This window comes from Callorhinus ursinus, unplaced genomic scaffold (assembly GCF_003265705.2).
Source record: "Callorhinus ursinus isolate GAN/ISIS: 27379988/994484 unplaced genomic scaffold, GSC_fseal_2.0 scaffold5, whole genome shotgun sequence".
NCBI lineage: Eukaryota > Metazoa > Chordata > Mammalia > Carnivora > Otariidae > Callorhinus > Callorhinus ursinus.
In genome coordinates this window covers 69,718,823-69,738,344 of record NW_027397067.1, presented here as the reverse complement: position 1 = coordinate 69,738,344, position 19,522 = coordinate 69,718,823, and the positions used below count along the sequence as shown (strand labels likewise).

Here is a 19,522-nt window from a genome sequence, read left to right as displayed (position 1 = left end):
CGGATAAGCCTCCGGGGGGGGGGGGGGGGGGGGGGGGGGGCAGGGGAGTTCCTGGTAATCAGGTAGAGCTGACCCCCTCTCCCCAGTGCCCCCACCCCACGGGGGGGCGGTCATAGACAGCGGCAGACAGAGCAGACACAGACATGAGAGGAAAAGACCCCCACCCCCAGCCACCGTCCTGCAAAACCAGGCAATGTGACCAGACAAAGAAAGGGGACAAAGCGTCCCCAGCCCCCACCCACCAGAGGAAATAACCCACTTCCCAGACAGCAGCCAGCGCCTGGCAGGTCCACCCCCACCCCCGGCCACCCTGAGTCCCGGGGCTGCAGACACCGTGCTCAGCACAGCTGCCCAGGACGAGCCTCAGCCAATGCAGCCCATCAATGACAGCAATCTTCCCGCCCAGCTCTGGGCTCCAAAGCCCTTCCCCTGAAGTTTCCATTAGGCAGAAACCGAGAACGCATCTGAAGACCGTAGCAGTCAACAAGAGCCTGCCCTCTTCATCCTACCCCACTAGTCCTAACCGAATACACCTCCTGGGTCCTGAAGTCAGAATAATGGGAAAAAGTTTTCCTTTTTTTTTTTTTTTTAAAAGGCACCTGGGTCGGGGCGCCTGGGTGGCTCAGTCCGTTAAGCGTCTGCCTTTGGCTCAGGTCATGATCTCAGCGTCCTGGGATCGAGCCCCGCATCAGCATCGGGCTCCTCACTCGTTGGGGAGCCTGCCTCTCCCTCCGCCTGCCGCTCTCCCTGTTTGTGCTCTCTCTCTCTCCCTCCCTCCCTCTGTCAAATATAGAAATAAATAAAATCTGTTAAAAATAAATAAATAAAGGCACCTGGGTCTTTCAAATTTCTCACACAGCCCCTTAGTCCCCCCCCCTTTATAGATGACAATTATCCCCCCAACTTTGTCAAATATGCTCCCCTTCTCCCATGATGGCCTGCCTTGCCCACACTGGTAGCTCCCAATGCCCTTCTCAGGTTAACCAGGCACCAAAATCAAAGTCACCCGCCCTGGCCCAGTGGCCAAGGCCACAGTCCTGCCCCACCGCGTGAGAGCTGTTTTATGCAGTTGCTATAATCCTTTGATTGCCTCCCAAACTCTCTCAGGGATAACAGGGGGTTGGAGAAAGGGTGGGAGGCCAAGCAGAGACCGTTCTGGAATCCGCTCCCTTCATTAACTTCGGAATTCCTCAGGCCAGTGTTTTCTCAAGCCTTCTTACCCTGAGCACTCACCAGAGAGAAGGGGGCTGAAATCCTCACATCCACAGGCTCCAGCTTGAAAAGCCAGGACCCGGGTTCCTGGGATAAGGGAGAGGTGAGGCCAGCGGCCACCAGGCACCCCCAGGGAGGAACTAACATTTAGAGAGTAAATACTAGCTGACCACACTGAGGTAAGAACTAGAGATTCAGCAGTGTCATGGTTCCCACTTTGCAGATAAAGAAAGTGAGGTTCAGAGAGGTTTAGGAACTAGAGCAAGGTCACACAGCTGCGGAATGGCAGCGCCTCAAAACCTGGTTGTGTTTTGCTCTAAAGACCACGTTCTTCCAGTAATTGCAGGTATCACTCTAAGAGGGCAAGGATCTCAACTGACACTCCCATCTGCTTCGAGAAGTAGGATGCTGAGCAGCCGGTGTGCCTGGAACCCAGGCAGACCACTTACATCTGCATTAAGGCCTGTGTGTAATTCAGGAACTGGGCAGTGCATTCGACACCGCAAACAATCTAAGCCGACCTCCCTGCATCATTGCTGAGATGACCCCTCGCTAAAGCAGTACCCCCTGCCAAAATGCACGTGCCTTTATGTTCCATGATGGGTCAACATCAGAGGCTGAGACATAGTAAGGCCTCAATAAATGTTTGCCAAATACATGGTAAAAGAACTAGCAATGTCAAGGTCTTCTGTGTTTTCCATAAAACCCAATGAAAGCACTGTCCGTACACTGTTTAACAAGCTTCATATAAAGACCACATCTTGGGGCACCTGGCTGGCTCAGTCAGTAGAGCATGCAGCTCTTGATCTCGAGGTTGTTAAGTCCAACACGTTGGGTGTAGAGATTACTTAAAAATAAAATCCTTTAAAAAAAAAAAAAAAAGACTACATCTTGTAACAAATTTTTCTCAAGTGTTTATAATCCAGAAGTTGTTCTTTTTCAACAACAAACAGGTTTCCCTCATTTAGACCAAGGGGCAAACTACAACCTATGGGCTGAGGGCCAGTCCTTATAAATAAAGCTTTATTGGAACACAGCCATGCCCTTTCATTTACCTACTGGCTATGCCTGCTTTCCGGACAGAAAGGCAGAACTGACTAGTGGTGACAGAACTGTGTGTCCTACAGAGCCAAAAATATTTACTACCTAGCCCTTCACAGAAAAGTCGGCCAACCCTTGACGTACGCAGACAAATAGAACCCACCCAGTGTGTTGGGCTAACTAGGAAGTCAGAGCAAAATTTAATATTAAATTTTAGTAACTCACCCATCCTCAATGCTCTTGTTTCTATATGCCTACAGGTTTTGATCTTCTAATTCCATTTCAACATTTTATTTAAAAACAGCTGGTATTCCCTGAGTGCTTATTATATGTCAGGCACTGAATTAAGCCCTTCAATATGTTCTCTTATGTAATTCTCACAATGAACCCATGGGGTAGCTAATATTATCCCCTATTTACCAAGGAGAAATGAGTGAAAAAATGGAGAGTGAATGAGTCACCAGTTGACTTCATAGGTGGAATATTTACTATTTCATAATTCAACCTCAGACAGTAATAGAGGAGGTGATTGGAAAACTTTGGGTGTTCAATAAATATAATGAGTTGCCCGTGCCGTGCCGTGATCAGGGGCTGCCGTCAATTCGAGCAGAAGTATAGGATTATAAAGTCCTATCATCCTGAGATTCTTTTTGTTTTCCATCTAGCTTCGGACTGAGCTGTGTAGTCCCTTCATCGTGCATCTTCTGGATTTAGGGAGGATCATGGTGAACTACGGCGCAGACATGTTCCTACATGAAGCAGAGCACAGACCCGCTCGGGTCAGGGGCAGAGAGACACAGTCCCCGGGGATGTGGCCAGAGCCATGCAGCCAAAGGGGCACAAACTACAGAGGACTGCACTCCAAATTCGGCCCTCTTCAAGAAGGCTGTGTTTACTTGCTGCTACCTTAATATTTTTGCAAAATTGGCTTTTTTTTTTTTAACTCAAAAATCTAAGCCCTCTGCCCTGATAACTGCAAAATAACAGGTCTCTATGTCAATTGGGATCTTTTTCTAATTCAAGAGAAGGTAAATATAAAAGAATTATTTTTTTTAAAGCAGGCTGCCCCTCAATAACCTAAAGGCATCTTGAACACCTCCCCACACACTGAGAACCACTGGCCCAGCAGGAGAAGGGAGGTTGAAGGCTAACAGATGGGAGTGCATGTACCAGCTTCTCTGCTATCTCCAGAGGTAAGTGATAAGTTGGGAAGCTTTCTGGATCTCTCTGAGCCTCAGTTTCTTCATACAGAAAAGGGGCACCACACCCACCTCGCCGGATTGGAAGGTTAACCAGGCACATTTCCAGACATTAATAAACACCAGCCATGAAGCAATCTCATGGCTGTTCACTGAAAAGCCTGGGCTCCAGATTCAGCCTGGAGAATGAGTCACAGCCCTTCCCTCAGCTGAGCCCATGCAGACTCCAGGGGACCTGGGCTCCCCTGTTGGGGAACAGGTCCAGGGCAATAAGCCATCTCTAGGAACGCTGGCTTGGGGTGTCTGTGTCGGTGGGAGGGCAGCACTGCACCCCTAGCCCCTGGATGAGTGTATGTGCTGTGAATCACCACAGGGGCCCAGTGAAAACAAGCAAATAAATAAACAGAGGGTCAGGCCCGCTCTAGCAGCAGTCTGGGGGAACTGAGCTCAAAGAGAAACGGGCTCCTCCAAGCAGCTAAAGATGGACTTGTGAGATAAGGAGATGAGGCCAAGCTTATGTGCTATACACAGAAATGCAAACTGCCCACACAGCCGCAAAGGGGGACCTGGAGGGGCCGCCACAGACGCAGGAAATAGCACCAGCGGCACCAGCACCAGGACCAGCAGCAGGACCAGCACCAAGTGCAAGACCAGCAGCACCAGCACCAGCACCAGGACCAGCAGCACCAGCACCAGGACCAGCAGCACCAGCAGCACCACCCGCCATCTAACTGATAAGTCCGGGGGCCACTGGGTCTAGTCTGCCCAGCAACAACCTGGGTTACACCTGTCGTCCCAGAGCAAGTGTTGGCATGCTGCTTTCACTCGCAAGGCTCCAGACTCAGAAAGTAGACGGTTTCCCCACCAGTAAGCAGCATGAAGGCCCAGAGAAGAGAGGTAACCTGCCCGAGGTCACACCATCAGCAGGGGCCAGGAAGGAAGCAGAAATGGGTCCCTCAGCTCCAGGCAGAGAGGCCCAGGGGTTCTGGCCTCCAAGAGAACTGTTCAAGTCCTGCCCTGTGCTCGGGGGAGAACTGCTCTGCCTTTCTGTGTTCCAGTCAGGCCAAGAGGAAAACATCAGACCAACCGTGCTTACCCCACAGGTCCGTTCTGGGCTTGGAATGGAACAGTAACTGCCACACGCCCTGCACAGAGCATGGCTTAAGAAATGGTGTTCATTTCTGTCAGTGTCCACAGGGTACAGCCCTGCAGGTGTGGGGCAGGGGCTCGGCGGCCAGAGAGGAGGGGCCCAGCGGAGTCTTATTCCTCACCAGGACCCTTCTGCATCTTCCGACGCAGAGCCCACCTTGTCCTCCTGGGAGGAGCAGGAGATAACCCAGACCACAATGGGTTTGTTCTGGGGAGCAACTGATAAAAGACAGAAGCGGGGTTCTGGGTCATGTGATAAGTGGGGGCACAGCTGCCACAGCAGGAGGGTAGGAAAAAAGAGCAAGAAGAGGTGCAAAGGCCTGGGGGCAGGGCTGCACCCCCGTGTTCCCAACTCGCTCTTCTAGCTGAGGCCCTCAGGTCCCCAGGACTGTTCTGCTCACCACTGCAAACCCAGCCAAGCCTCCCCGTCCTCAGAGTGCTCCCAGACCTTCAACAGCCCCCTCCTCCAACGATTCCCTCCCTGCCCTGTTTGGCCGTGGTACGGTGGGCGTCACACCCATCACAGGGGGCTGCAAATCCCCACCTACCCAAGGGCACAGGCTCCTCACAGGCCGTGAGCCTCCAGGGGCTGGACCACAACCTCAGCCCCACTTCATCCTGCCTCCTCACACAGGAGGGAGTTCTTACTGAAAGTCTGTCTCTCCAGGAGGACAGGGAGGGGACCCAGTCCTGAGGAGTCCAAGAGCATTCCCCAGCAGACAGTGCTACACACAAATACGCATGCACACACACACACACACACACACACACACACGCCCTTCTAAAGACCTCGAAGGAAAAGTCTTTACCCTTCAGCTGAATTGGCGTGATTCAGCATAAAACACCAGGCAGCTCCTGGCTTCCTGCTCAGTGTTCTCTTGGATAAGGAACCTCGGGTGAGTTACGTGGCCCCACGAAATCTCCCAGTTCTCTGCTGAACAATGTGCACACCACTGCCTCCCTAGTAGGACCGTTGGCTGATCAAGTTATATAGATACTCAAAAAGAGAGCACTTCCCCTTTGTCTGTCCCTTTCAGGAACACCGAAATAAAACCACTAAAAGTCACCCTGTGATCTGATCAAGGGAGATACAATAAATAAGATGCCTCCAGTGCAAGACAAGCCTGTTTCCTGACCTCAGAGAGACTGCCTTCCAGGGTGGGGAAGACAGACACGAAATCAGACAACCTGTGTACGTGAGCAACACATCACAATACATCTAGGCGCTCTGACTGAGAACAGTGGGGAGGGACCACAGGGACCCTATTTCCACTAGGAGATCAGGGAAAGCCTCGCTAAGAAGTGCCACTGGGCATGAGTGGAACCGGGAACTCAGTCAGAATCAAACCCCAGGCCCCAACTCACTGCGGTCTTGGCAGCCACATGCCAGGTGGTCCCGGGTGACCCGCACCGGGACACTGGAGGTTTGAGCTGCCATTCTCCCACGGGGAGCCCAACGCTAAGGCAACATCCCTCCGAGTCACCAAACATCATAGCTGCCAAGTCAGGATCAGGGAGGTGGGGGCGTGGGGGCCAGTCCTTCCGCTTGCCAACTGCAGAACTGCCACAGGCCTTTGCGGCCAAGTTCAAGTCTAACTGCTCCCTCCCTCATGCGGACACAAGGCTCCTTTCCCTTGCCGGTTACTGCCTAGCCACTCGGCCTTCCCACAGGTCCAGGGATGGTGATCTTCAATCAACCGTCCATGCCAACCGGTACCCAGTGTGAAGTCCAGCACGACCCACCTGACTCTGGTTCACAGCCCACACAATACCCACACTCCCCAGAAGCCTTCCTCCGAACCACAGTGACCTCACCACACGCACAGTGTGCCAAGCACGAGCATCTATTTTGAGATCCTCGACACCAACCCTGCGAAGGATGATGACACATTACCCCTACTGAGGAGAGAAAGGGAAAGGCATCCAGCAGTCACTTGGCCTGAGTCGCACAGCAGGTATGGGGCAGAGATCCCAACCCAGGCCTTCTGGCTCCACGGGCAGCCTGAGGACTCTCAGCAATGTGTTTCTCGCTCTAAGCACAGAGCCATGCATACTTTCCCTACTTACCCTCAATGTCTTAATTCATTCACCATCACGCCTTAATGCCCGTTCTACAGCAGGAGACACTATGCTCTGTCTTCAAAACTCACTCCATGAGGAAGAGGCCCCGGCCTTCAAGGCCCTTGTGGTCTGGTGCCCGGAGACAGGCCCACGAGCCAGGCAGTCAGGGAAGGCTGACGGGCATGATGACACCCATCGGCACAGGGAACTGGAGTGCTCCGGGGAAGCTCCTTTCAGTTTCCAGCTGTCTCCCCCACGCACCCAGCACCCGAGCAGACGTCTACACAGACGGAGGTCAGTAAATGCCATCTCCCCTTGAGAACCGGCTCTGTCACTGTGACTTCTCTCCCCCCCAGCCAGGCCAGTGTCACCGAAAGCCCAGGTGCGCACCTGACAGAACACGCAGGAGCATGTGCACAAGGAGGGGACGGGCCTTACGTTTCACAGGGAACCCTCAGGGAGGCTGGCAGCAACCCAACCAAACACTCGTGCGGAAATAAGGGCAGAGATCTCAGACGTCCCAGGAAGCTGCGGTCCTCTGTCCACTACAGGTGTCCAGGTGCAGGGATCAGCCAGGCGCTCAGCCAGGGCCTTCCTGAAAACCGCCATTAGCATCCAAACGTGTGCTGCGTACACATGATTCCAGAGAATGCTTCCTCCACTGTCATCCCCCAGGCAGCTGAATATCACTGTAAATCCATAAGGCTCGGGAAATCCTTGAGTGCAGCTCCAGGCAACTGACAAGGCACAGCCATCGGTAAAGGGCAACTTTTTAATTCCTTTCTGGTCCAAAGATCAGGCCTGGGGATGCAAAGAAAAATCAATCTTGTTACCATCATGGACCCAGAGCAGTAGTCGTGTTATTCTGCCTTCCTTATATTTGACCCTAATATACTTAGAGGGGAACTCACTAAAAATAATGCCCTGTAGGTCCGATCCCCAAACGGAGGTGAGGCAGGAAACTGGGGGGCCTTCAGGGGAGAGTCACTTCGCACAGGCACCAAAGACCTCTCAGATCCGGAACATTCTACTGCTTGGGGCTCCCCAAAACTACCCTGAGAGGTATGCCCATTATAAAGAGGAGGAGAAAAGGTTCAAGAAGGGGTAGGGGGCCAGCTTAGGGAGTCAGCAGTTGGGCCAGGCCTGGCACACAGTCCTGAGCTCCTCTGCAGGGCTGAGAGGTCCTGGCAGAGAGCTGAGGGGGTTGGGGGTCAGCTGGTAGGAAGTAGTTCTTTGTTTTGTTTCTTTTTAAAGACAACCGCAAAGCTCTGGCATCAGGCCAGGCCTCCTCCTGCACCACGAGTGTCTTCAGGGCAGGGCCTGGGGCCTTCTCCTTTTTGTATTCATGTGTGCAGCAATCACTGAGCACCTGCTAGGTACCCAGGACTGTTCCAGCCACGCAGGGACACTTCTGCCTCCCCAGCACGGCGTACTTCAACTATTCTCAAGATAACTGAAGAAACACGTGGGTGCATAATGCAGAGGGCTTGAGGCTCAACAGTCACCACCCACCCAAAAGGTAAGAACAACTGCCCCCTATGGACGGCCTATCGCTCACCCTGAAGGCTCAGGCCCACCATCTGATACAATCCCCCCACCACCCTGGGACTCCTGCCTCCGTTTTCCAGATAAGGAAACAGAGGCACAAGCCGCTGCCTTGCTCCGAACAGCTGAGAGTGGAGCCTGAATCCGGAGCCGGTGTGTCTCCCAATTCTGTGGGACAAGTGAGGACACCCACCTGGAGTGACTGTACCTACAACTACCAGGCATTTCACGGGCATAACAATCCTCATTTACTCCTCTCACAACCTCGTAGAAGTAACCTACTCTTATCCGATTTGAGAGATGAGAAACTGGAGGCCCAGAAAGGTGAAGCAAACTGCCCAAGGTCACGCGGCTGGAAAACCACAGATCAGAGATTTGAAATCAGGCAGCCTGGCTCCAAAGCCCATGAGCTTGGCCATTTCAACAATGGTGGTCAGGAGCGACTGTTTTGTTCCTGTGGTAACTTCAAATACTTAGTGGCATAGCCCAACACAAATTCACTATCTTATACTTTCGGAGGTCAGAAGTCTAGCGTGGGTCTCACCCAGGCATAATTAAGGGGGTTGGCAGAGCTGTTTCTTCTGGAGGCTCTAAGAAAAATCCGTTTCCTTGCCTGTTCTATCTTCCAGAAGTGGCTCCCGGGTGCCTCAGCTTACGGCTCCCTTCCTCAATCTTCAGATACAGCAACATGGCATCACTGACCCTGCTTCCCCCAGGATACCTCCTTCTCTGACTCTATGGCCTCCCTCCTCCACTTTCAAGGACCCCTATGATTACACGGGGCCCACATAGATGACCCAAGATAGATAACCCCATCTCATGGTCCTAAGCTTCAATCTTATCTACAAAGTCCCTCTGACATGTCAGGCAGCATATTCACAGATCCCGGGGACCAGGGCATGGACATCTTTTGGGGGGCCATTATTCATAGCAACAACATGCCATCCTCTGTTTTAAAGGTTCTTCAGTGGCCAAGGGTCACAGGGTGAGCTCCCATTGTCCCATTTAAACCCACCTGACATAGCTTTTAGACCCAAGAGACAGGTAGGTTCAAAAGGAAGTTTAAGTACCTAAATATCGGCCCCTAAGAGAGAAATACAGGATAGTGGTTAAAACATCACCGTTTGCAGTCAAACTAAGAAACTCACTAGCTCAGGGAAAATGGTTTTAGGCCTTAGTTTTCTCATCTGTAAAATGGGAGTGAATCACGCCTACCCACTTCTTAGAACTAGGAGGCCGGGGGAAGTCATCACCATAAAGCGCTCAGCATGGGGCTGGGCACATATTAAGAGCTCGGTTAGCCACTGTTTCATGCCGCACACGAATGAGGCCTCCCGCATCTCAAGCACAGCCTCAGCTCCAACAGCAACTGGCACCAAGAGCTGCCGGCCCAGGGGAGCAGCCAGGAGCGGCAGGGCACCAGAATGTCGGGCACAGAGTCCTGCGGGGCCGAGAGGGGCTGCTTCCAGCAGGAGGGGGCAGTGACTTGCAGTACCAGCCCCAGTCAATGGCAGGGGGAGAGGAGGAGGGACACAGGCAGGGCTGGAGGCACGTCTGTTTTGTTGGGTCCGGTACATTAAAACTCTGTCACCTGGGGAAGAATTATTACATGGTCTGCTGGGTATCACTGCAGCCAAGCAGCGGACCCCCCCCCCACCCTGAGGAGGCGGCCCCACCACAGGCTTCACCCGCAAGAACTCGGGGTGCTGCATAGCACTTCCCTCTTGGGGAGCATTTTCACTTCCTCTGCTACGCTGATTCCCTTCTAGGCATTTGCTTTTCCTAACGGATTGGCCAAAATAAAAAATGATGGTCCATACCCAGGATTGGCTTCTTAGGTGGCACTGGAATCTTTTTTTTAAAAGACTTTATTTGAGAGAGAGAACGAGAAAGAAGTAGAGAGAGCACAAACAGGCGGAGGGTCAGAGGGAGCAGACTCCCCACTGAGCAGGGAGCCCGACGCGGGACTTGATCCCAGGACCCCGGGATCATCACCTGAAGCTGAAACCAAGAGTCGGATGCTGAACTGACTGAGCCACCCAGGCGCCCCAATAAATAAATCTTTTAAAAAAGTAAAAAGTGAACACATAAGCAGGTTAAACGAATCTATGCTGTGAGAAGTCAGGACAAGGTGACCCTGAGTGAGGTGGGACAGTGACCGGAAGGTGTCAGGTGTGGCTCCTGATAGGCTCGTGACCTTCTGTTCATGCAGGTGCTGGCCACACACCCATGTGCCTTCTGTGAACACTTACCAAGCCATCCACATACTTAGGATACACGGATTTTCTAGTGCGTGTCACACCTCAATGAAACGTTGGTTGACGTTTTTTCAGTGCGTCCTGTGTAAGTACGCTGCAGACTCCAGTCTGCAACAATCCTCAAGGCCTGGGAATCAGCACTTGACAGCTTTCTCGGCCCCTCAGTATTTACACGGCCCACTGCCTTCCAGCTGACCCTGACCCCAGAGGGCGGGGGCGGGAACATTCTGCAAATAAACGTGTTCTGGCCTGGTGGGGAGGAATCCTGCTTGGAACTGCCCTACAAGAAAATACAGCCCCCAGCCCCATTCTCTTGGCTGGGTCTCTCTGTTTCTCTCTCCTCTGCCTCCTGGGTCATCTGGCCCAAACAGGTCATTTCCTTCTTGACCCCCCTAGTTCCACCAGCTGGCCCCCCTGCAGTGGGCATTTTGAAGAAAAACAGAAACAGGCCACCTCCATTTCCTACCCAACACTTGAGACTGCACGTTTGTACACCAGCAACCCTTAGATGCGGGATGCACGAAGGGATGCTCTTGGAACTGAAAAAGATTCCAGGTGTCCTGGGTTGGCCCAGAGCGGTGAACGGGGGTCCAGGGCACGGACTGTGCAAAGCCGGGTCAGCTGGCCCCTGGCACCCACGCGTGAGAGAAGCACGGTCGGCAGTGGGGGCCAGAGGGAGCATCTCCCAGGTGTGCCTGGCTGCATGCTGTCCCCTCTCTGCTGCTCGGCGTCCCAGACTCTGTGGGTGTGTGTGCACGCATGCGCTCTCCCTCTCCTCCATCTCTGCTCTTACAACAGCGATCAATCGCAGTGTCCATGTCAGGGCGAGCAAGCATCAGCAGATGGTGACGTCGGCACCCGTGGACACTGGCCTCAGGGCACAGCACCGGCCATCGGGCAGGACACAGCAGCTCCCGACCACTCTGAGCGGGCCCACCCATGCTTGGGAGGTAGGATTTCTTCGATGCTGATGCCACAGGAAGAGGAGTCCACTTGATCTTTCTCTGATGAAGGGAGAGGCAGTGATTCTGCTGGTCATGGTCACCCTATCTCTCTGTGATACCCCGAGAGCTGGGGCCCGCCTCACCTGGGAAGATAAATCACGGAGATCTGTTCCCAAAGAAAGCAGCAACTGTCCTCCCGCTGACAGACTCTATTTTTGCTTCATTTCAGTTTCTCCCCGGCGTGTGCTGGGAAGACACGGATCGGCTGCTTTGGAATTCCCAAGCCTCCAGCACACACTCCCCCTTGCACTCACCCGATTCATCAACCAGGGGATGCGGAGGGCGAGGGGCATGAGGTGGGGCTTGTGGGCAAAATAGATCGGGTGTGAATCGCGATGCCGTGGTCAGTCACTGGCCGTGGGCACACCCCTTAAGCTCTCTGAACGTGTTCCCTTGTCTACTTAATAAAAATAAGGAATGGAAAGGCATGTCCTCTGGGGTCCACACGTGGACGAGAGGCTGTCTCTGAGACACTCAACACGCACAGCTACCCGCAGGGGGCTCACAGCTCACGTGGATCAGCAGCTTCAGCCCTGACAGCCCGATCCACCAGTACTTCAGTCATTCCCACCAGTTAGGCCTGAGAGGTGCAAAGTGAGCCCAGTCCCGTTCACTCATGTTAGTAAAACTCTGATGATCCTCTGCGCCGTGCCAGACACCATGGGCTTACACAGGAGGGGCAAGGGAATCCCCATAGCATGAGCCCTTCTATGGCCAGGTACCCTCACCTGCACGCCGTTAAGGGAGCCCTGCTCACAGCGCTGACGGACGCTGGTTAGAGCCGGCCTTCAGAAATACCGGCATTCGGGTTCAGCCAGGCTCCAGAAGTCCTGCACGGCACCTGGGAACTCGACACGTGCTCAGTAAGGGTTGGCTGGAATTAATGCTGGGAGCTGGAAATCACGTCAATCGAGAAAGACAGGATCCTTGTCTTCAGGGAGCTTCCAGGCTGTACAAGAGACCCAGAGAAGTGAACGTGCAGACAGTGCATGTCTGTAACTGAGCACACTGGGTGGTGTCCAGGCTGTGATGGTGGCGTGCCGGGAGTCAGGGCAGAGGAGGAGACACTGGAACCTACCGGATGTGGAGAGGTCCCTGCACGTCAGAGTGGGAAAAACCTTGGAATAATCTGGTTCGATTCCCTCACTGAGCAGCTGAGAAATGAGGCCCAGAGAGGTAAAGTGATTTGCCCAGGGTCACCCAGCTAGGACCTGTGGGATGCAGAATGAGAAGCAAATCTCAAGTGAGAAGGAGAGCTGGACACACAGCACCTGGGAGGGGAGTGGCTCCTTAACTCGGTAGGTGCAGGGTGCTGTCAGCAGAAGGCAGCATGATCAGAGGCTTGGCAGGGCAGGGAAGAACCACACCTCCTGGGGGCTTGTTCAAGAGCACTGGCCGCAGAGAGTCATGTCACCCTCATTAACACTGTAAGGTATGAACCCATGTTCAAATGAGGACAAGTGTCAGAGATCAGGCTGAGATATGAGCCCACACACTCTGCCTCCAGAACCTTTTTGTTTAACCACTAGGCTGCCCTGCCACAGAAAGGTAATGTGGGGGGCAAGACTGGGGGCAGGGTGACCGGATAAGAAGATTCCAGAAGACAGAGATGGGGAAGCAGGAGCTAGATGCCGGAAAGGTCAACGAACAGAGACTCCCCGGGCAACATCCCTACCAGCCTCGGGGCTGTCATGACAGGAATGGGGAGCTGGTCTCCCCAAAAATCAACTGACCCGACTGCCTCTCCCCGCCCGCAAGTGAGAGGATAGACTCTCCGGGACAAACCTGTGAGTGGTGCCAGTGAGGACGTGGCACTCCCCACAAACTGTCCTACAGACCCACAAGAGCTGAGACCCCGAACAGCTTCAGGGATCCGAACTGTCCTAGCAACAGGTCCCTGGGTTCCCTCACAGGGAACTTCTGTGTCGTTAGCTAGAACAGACCAGAGAGGGATAACAACAGCAATATTTAGAGAGAGAAAACAGAAGCAGACAGAGGGCAGGGGAGGGGAGGCTATGCCAAGTGACAAACCCAACGCTTACTATGCAACCGTGACACTTGGAGCTTCACTTCTGGAACCCCCGTCCATACCTGCCAATGCGTCCTGCCTCACAGAGTTGGGGGGGATCAGAGTTGGCCTGCGTAAAGCCCTTTCACATAGTAGGTCCTCAGTGAAAGAAGGCTTCCACCTACTCAGCTCCCCTCCACCTCCCTCTACAGCTTCAAGGTGATTCAGATACTGAAAAGGGCTGAGAAATATCACGAACACTCTCCTTCTACAAATGACAAACCTTTAAGGTTTGGGAGTATTTTTTGTCCACTTCCTTTTGTTTGCCTTCGCCCACAATATCCCTCCAGGAAAGGTCAGCAAAGACCCAAATGTCAGTCAGATCCCCATGAACAAAGGGGGCAAAGTACCCTGGAGCAGAACCACCAAACAATGACTCAAGGAGGCAGTTGTTCACCCAACAACAGGACCTGCCCTTGAAGACTCAGAGTACCAAGGTTCTCAGGCATGCATGTTCTCCAAGAAAGGAACTTGGGAGACTCAAGATCTCACATGGGCCCCTGCCTGCAAAGAGCTTCACATCTCATTAAAGAAACAGGTCAATGAGAAACCATCCCCTTAAAGGACTACACCAACAATTGCGGTCCACGTGGTCTGGGGCCTCAGGGAGCACCGCACGGGACTGCCACTGTTTCCATGACGATCACGTGGGCCCTGAGAGGGATGTCAGTTGGGAGGAAGGAAAAACATGCTCAGGGTAGGAGCAAGGGCTAATGCTCAAAACAAGAGATCCCTGTAATTCCCCATTTAATCCCCATTAATGATCACAGCCTGAGGGATAGGACTCCTATCCCAAAATGACAGAAACAGCAGCGTGGGGAGAGCAGGCCCCTTGCCCGATGTCACACAGCTAGCAAGGGGGAGGGGGGCGGATGGAGCCCAGCGCCACGGGCTGCACGCGTCCCTCGGGTCCGTGCCTGCCCCAAGCCCCCGCCTCCCTTTAGCATCTGGATCCCATTCTGGGGCCATTCGCTCGATTCCTCAAAACAGAGCTTCCCACCAGGCGACCCTGCTGTCCCTGCCCTTTCCCACACCCCACAGCTCACACATCCCATAATCACCACCTTTGTTCCAACTCCTCTTTAAAACCTGGATTAGCTGGGCTTCCGGGGAGGTCACGCTGTGACTCTGGAATGCACTTCTGACTTTCACGGAAAACCAGTCTTACTTCAAGCCATACAGGCACATGTCACTAAGTAAACCAGGGCCATCCACCTTGCCCCCAGGACGCGGATGAAACCCCAAGTGGAGGGAGTAGGGCAGGAGGAGGAGACCACGAAACAGAAATCCAACGGGTTGGGCGCGATGCACAGGGAGCCCACGCCGCCGTGCTGTCCCCCAGGCTTGCCAGGCAGGGAAGGAGCTGTGTCCACCTGCCCATCTACCAGCGAGCCCCGTGGGGAACCCCAGTGTCTCCCACTCTCGCCCCGTCCCCCCACTCAGAAGGTGCACCCGCCATGTCCCAGCTCCCCGGCAGCAGGGGGTGGGAAGCCGCAGAGTGTCTAGGCGACATGAACACCGGGGAAAGACAACAGAAGGGAGGGAGGGGAGAAAAGGGAACAAAAGCAATCAAGAAGCAGCAGAGATGAAAATTCACCAAAAACGTGTCAGAACAGTAGTCCAGAAAAGAAGCCTGACAGGGAACGCAAGTGTCCAGAGCTCCGTGGACCTGGGTGGCATTCCAACACTCGTGGTGGTGGTGGTGGGTGTGTGAGAATCACTCGTACCTACTGAGGGCCTGCAGGGCAGCAGGCACACAGAAGGCTTCTCCGGGCCGTGGGCTCGCAGCTGCGTGGCCCTCATGATCACTGGGGGCTTGTTCCAGTACAGACCCCCGAGGTCCACGCACAGCAAGGCTGCTCAGCAGGCCTGGGCTGGGGTCAACTCCACGGGTCCCCCAGGTGGTAGGGACGCAGGGGTGCTGCAGAACTCACTGCAGAAAGCCGGGTCCAGGAGTGAGCCTGCAGCCTGAGATGAGTGCGGGCACCTGCTGCTGGGTGTGGCGGGAGGCAGGGGCCAGGGCCTGCCCTGTGCCGGCCCATGCAGGCCTCCTGATGCCCAGGGTCTCGCACTGTCCCCACTCAGCCCTTGGAAGTCGTCCCAGGGTGTATCTGGCAGACGAGGAGCTACGGCCCACCAGGGCGGCTTGTCCGAGGTCACCGAACCAGGACCAGCAGAATCGGGAACTTCCTTTTCTCTCAGAGAAGAAGAAAACAGAAAAGGAATACATGCAGTCTAAACTCTGAGAACATAGGGAGGTTTAGAGGAGACAAGAAAAGGAAGAGTCCTGAGTGCTCAAGACTAGCCACACGTGGCCACACTCTTGCGATCCTTCAGACGGGCTCCAGGGAGCACGTGACCTCAGTGATCTGCCTGGCTGCCACCAACGTCACACTGGAGGAGACACGGATTCGGGTGGCAGAAGAAGGGACCACGAGTGACTTTCCACAGCCACGTGGTCAATGGACCAAAGACTTGACCGGAACCCGGTCCATCCCCTGACTTCACAGTCACCACAGGGCCCTTGGCAGACTCGGCACAGCTCAGCGTTCCTGCTCCATCTCCTGCAAGCTCGCGGGCACCCAGAGGGTCACAGCCAAAGTGACGGTGCATGGGGAGAGCACCGCAGCGCCTGGGCACACACCGGAAGCAGAGGACCTGCCGTTCAGGAGGAACCGGGTCGCTGGACACGTCTAATCATGTCACTCCCCTGGCTCAGACCTGCAGGATTAGTCAACAGCCTCACAGTCAGGTCCAAGGTGACGCCCAGAGCTACCGGTATGGAGCGCCTTGTAGGTCAGAGGCAGCATGCCCCTCGATCACTCAGTGCCCCTACACGTAGACACCAGTCCCATCCTGGCATACGGGTGACAAAACCACAATCCCAATAACACAGGGGTAATAACACCAACTGGAACTAAGGCCCCACAGTCCAAGCTCTTAAGCTTTCAGCCTCAGCTACAGCCTCCTCAGCACTCCGGCCACATTGGACATGCCACTTGCTGACCCTCCTCGGGGCATCTGCTTTCACTGTCCCTCCAACTGTTCAGCCCTCTTGGTGAACTTCTACTCATCCTGCAAAGCCCTTTCCCTCCTCTGTGCAGACTTCCCAATTTTCTCATCATCCCTCTGCGCCTCACGGCTGAACCCACTGCTGCCCCTCCCTGAGGACTCCCACAGCATAGTGACAGACACCATATGGATTTTAAGTTCCAAGCCTGTCATCTCCTCTGGCCCGATGGCTCTGCCTGGTACCCCAATAATTGGTCCTGGGATGGTCTAAAAGCATGCAGGCCTCACTCTCTCCCTATCTCCGGCCCTAGGCTGAACTGCCGACGTCTGTAGGTAGCCCTGAGCTTCCTCCATTACAATCTTCGAGGGAGCGGCCCGAGGACAGCAACTCGACCATCCTTAAATTCTGTAATCTCCCAGAACCTCACATGGCAGCAAGCAGATGCTCGACGAAATGTTCACACTGGATATTCATTTACTGTGTTAGTTACACTGTTTGGCCAGAATGATGGAGACTGTTTCTAATAGACGGCAAAAAGATTCCAAAAGAAAAGTGGACGATGCCGAACCGATTCCCAGAGCGAGTGGAGCAGAGAGATGCACGAAGATTCTGGAAGGGAAATATCCCCTTTGGAAACCCAGGCTCTGTTTGCATTCTGCCTCCATTATTCACTATGTACCCCAGGAGGCTTATTTAGCATTTTGATGGTCTGCCTTCCTCCTCAGAAATTAACAACTGTCCTTACTTCACAGGACTGCTGGGGGGATAAAACGAGATAATCCATGCAAAGTGCACAGCGGTCCCTCACACACAGAAAGCACTCAATAAATATTAGCTAATATCACTACCCATGGCCACCCACCCGCCCACCCCTCACCCCCCCGCCGGCAGCTCAGGGCAGCTCAATACCTGAACATTAACCACCGTCATTTCTTAGCAGCCAAGAATGCAGTGGAATGGTAAACATCTTCCCTATGCTTCCAGAAATTAAAAGAGGGTCTCCTTTCTATTCATTTTCCGAATTAGTTAAGGATGAGAAAGTGTCGTCCTTGAGCTAATTCAGTGCACCAAGCATACTCAGGCCGTGCAGGTAAATGAATGGCACGGGACACACGGTTTGTGTCATGGGCATTTCGAGAGTCTGCAAGGAGGAACGTGTGTTCCGTCTGAACTTGCCTGATTTTCTCTAGAACCCTTGGGAGGACACACCCAAGACCAGAGGCAGGCCCAAGTCTTGGGACACCACAGACACAGCTGGCAGGACAGCCCCATGTCCTTGCCTAACCTGGGCAGGAGAGCCGGAGCTGGCCAAAACCAGCAAGCAAAGAAGAGAGCAAAAGCTAGGGTGGAGACAGCAGCTCAGTCGTGCAGCCAGCAACCGAACGGAGAACGCACAGGGCTTCTCTAGACACTCTGCTCTCCCGACTCTGGATTCCTAGATCAGAAGCAAAGGGGTGGGAATGGGGACAAAGAATATAACTGAACCCACATCGGGACAGTTTTTAGCTCTGGATGTAACTTCACCAAACACTTCCGCAAACTCTCCTGATGGCACTCGGGGCCGGGGTGAGGGGAAGGGAAGCAGGACTTTTCCCCTCACGTGAGACCTTTGAGCGAGGATTCCCAGCCAGGGTTTTCTGACTCCTTCCATTAACATTCACTGCCAAAGGACAGGGATGACATTCTACAAAAAGGTCACTTCCTACTTTTCAATTTCCGTAGTGGTTGAGGTTCTTTTTCAATAAGCATATATTTTTAATACAATCAGGAAAAAATATGGATGTTTTGCTTGGTTTTGCTTTTGAATCACCATCTGGCACTAGAATCTGTGGCTAGTCTTCTCTGTGTGCCAGAACAGTTCCTGGCTGTAGGTCCAAAAGCACCAAAGAGCCATAGCCTAATCATTTCTCTGCATGAAAGATATCCTGCCCACACTGAGGGGCAGTCCCACACTGCACCTGATCCGAACGCACTCCTGCCTAGGGAGAGATAAGGGGCGGGGACCCTGGGCACCAGAAGTCCCTCACATCCGGTTGCAAACCCCAACCTATGGTGACGCAGCAGGGCAGCCTGAGCACAGCTCACCCGAATCCACCTGCTCCTGCTCCCACCCCCACCCCCACAAGAGAGAATGCACACTCTTCCCCAGCTCTGGGAAAGGGTCATAGAACCAAAATAACCTGCCGCCCAATTTCCTAAGCTGTGAAACAGGGTTACTGTGCAGATGGCAAAGGCTAAAATTCAATGCTTCCTCAAAACTCTTCCACCCCCATGATCTGCATGACCAAACACAGAGGTGGTGTGACACTGGGGGTGGGGGTGAGGGATTCCCGGTCCTCCTGTAAGTTTATTTCATTAGACAAGTTTTCATATCGCTGCTCCCACCCCCCATGAGTAAAGCCCACACTCATCCTGAGGTCTGCCATCCCTGGGAACGTTCCTGGGCATCCAATCCACAGAAGGTTGTCTGGCGCTGACCCTAGGCTACAAGGTTGATGTGTGTCATCTGCTACAGAGTGTCAATTTCCAACACACACCTCCTGGGGTGCCCTGGCCCAGACCCCAACCAGCAATAACCATTCCTCTGCATGTCAGATTCCTGCTTTCTCTCCTTGCCTTTTTTTTCCCTTGTGGAGGGGACAGACAGAGCATGGTTACTCAACCCGCCTACATGGGGATGTGAAGAGAGTCTAAGAGGACAGGAAAGGATTCAGCTTCACCCTGTGGGCTTCTCGCCCTTCCCTGCTACTGGACGGAGGAGGTGGTCCAGGGGAGATGTGATGTGACCATTACAGGGTTAACAGGAAATGGGGCATACGCAGCAACACCACCTCTATCTTGGGCAAACAATAAGTTGCTAACATTCTGGGGCAGCAACCATGCACTGAGGCTCTGCGCACATTATCACGTTGAATTCTCACCATCACCCAAGACAGGTTCACCCGTTACAAGTAAGGACACCACCACCGAGG

At 53.7% G+C, this 19,522-nt stretch overlaps 1 long non-coding RNA gene across 6 annotated transcripts in view; it reads right to left on the bottom strand.

Moving 5' to 3' along the window:
• The window catches only part of LOC112823393 (uncharacterized), a 379,174-nt gene that overhangs the window by 304,267 nt on the left and 55,385 nt on the right, over window positions 1-19,522 (bottom strand). For 5 of the 6 annotated variants that reach the window (XR_012378347.1, XR_012378345.1, XR_012378346.1 and 2 more), the window contains exon 2: window positions 7,101-7,463. This is a non-coding gene — a long non-coding RNA (uncharacterized lncRNA). Of the gene's footprint in view, window positions 1-7,100; window positions 7,464-12,197; window positions 12,419-19,522 lie in introns of all 6 variants that reach the window. The other variant, XR_012378344.1, reaches the window with a different exon arrangement.